This window comes from Cynara cardunculus (genome assembly GCF_001531365.2).
Source record: "Cynara cardunculus var. scolymus isolate 2C chromosome LG 17, CcrdV1, whole genome shotgun sequence".
Classification (NCBI taxonomy): domain Eukaryota; kingdom Viridiplantae; phylum Streptophyta; class Magnoliopsida; order Asterales; family Asteraceae; genus Cynara; species Cynara cardunculus.
In genome coordinates this window covers 20,511,675-20,513,355 of record NC_037544.1, presented here as the reverse complement: position 1 = coordinate 20,513,355, position 1,681 = coordinate 20,511,675, and positions in this window count along the sequence as shown.

Genomic DNA, 1,681 nt, shown 5'->3' with positions numbered 1-1,681 from the left:
GCCATCAAGAAGGACGACCTGACAGAGGCCTTCCAAGCAATGTCCTACACCCCTCCTCTGTCCAAACTCTGAAGAAAGAACTTTCAGAAATGGCGGCARAGTTTGCAGGCGACTTCGTCACAGCGGGCTACACAGACTATTCCTCTTTTCGTGATGAGATCAAGGAGATGTTTTCATCCGCTATCACCTATGGCATCCAGTCTAAGTCCTCAACTGCCAACATYAACCACTTGGCCACTCGCAGAGAACTGGACGCCATGGTGGATGCGCTAGCGGACTCTATGGTCAGCCAATTTTCTTTTTTGAAAGTGGAACTTCTGTCTTCCAATAATAAAGTCGCAGAAGGCTTGACCAAGCTTGCCAAGGAACGTGAGCTCTTTCATGCAGAAGTTCTGTCTACTGTCTCCAAACTCAAGTGGGCTACAGAGCTTGACGTCATGAACGCCTCTGCAGGTGCGGAGAAGGTAATTGAAAAGATGTATAAGGCTGCCACATGAATCCTACGCCATTTGAGGAGGGCTCCCTTTACAACATACAAGGCTTTTGCCAAACCAAACCATGACGATCATGCCGATGATGATGATCGTCAWGAGGGGGAGAAGAAGCAGGAGATGAAAAAGAAGGCCCCAGCTTCAAAGCTCAAAAAGAAGACAGCCAGAGCACCTGCCAAAAGTATAAAGATTGGGGAACCTACAGCTGCAGACAGAGAAAAGAAGAAGGCTGCAGAGCCTACAAGCAAAGGCAGGGCCATAGCTGTAGAGTCCTCAAAGAAAGGGTCTTCATCAAGTGCAGAAACTCCAGAGCCATTCGATGAAGAAAAACATGCTGGTGAAGACCCCGAGACCATAAAAGTTTTAAAGTTGTCCTTTTGAAGAGGCTATGGAAAGAAGCACAAGGTACCCATGCATTACAAAGAAGGTGAGGCCATATCTTCTGTGTTCCCACCAGTCCAAGTCCCACAAGTCCAAACAACGTCCACGGGTACGTTCGATGCCCTGCAAGGAACCGTTAAGCCCATCCTTGCACAGGGATCAACCCAGAGGCCGATTCTGGAAGAGGAAGAAGAACAGAAGATGCCAGAGTCTACACAAGGGGGACGGGTCTCTGAAATACTTGATTCTATGAGCAAGATTCCAACGATGAATGTTTGCACAGAGCCTGTCACCACTCCAGAAGAATTACTTATTTGGAAGTACTCTGTGACAGACATAGAGCCACCCTACGATCCAGAACTCACTGATATTCCCTCTGCCGCAGCCAAATTCCACTTCTCAAGGTTAACGAGGCCTCGTGAGCAGGTCTTCTCGTGACACATGATCACATCATTGGTATCAATCTCACCAAGGACTTTATTAAAGAAGACAGTGCTCTACTCACAATACGTAGTAAGGAGAGAAGACCGCAACATCTACACGTTCACTGATGCAGATCTTCATAACCTCTGCGTGTATGACGTAGTTTACATGCACAAGGTCCTTAACGTCTACATGGAGAGGAGATCAACATAYCAAATATCTCTCAAAAGGCTGATTGAAGTTATGCGTGCGCAAGTGATGTATTACAGCCAGAAGGATTTTGAGTTGGCCATGAGATTAGCATAGAAGAATCTGAAGATCACTCCTCCTTACAACAGGCCTAGTTGGGTATCTAAGTACTATCCAAACACCATTCTACACAATCC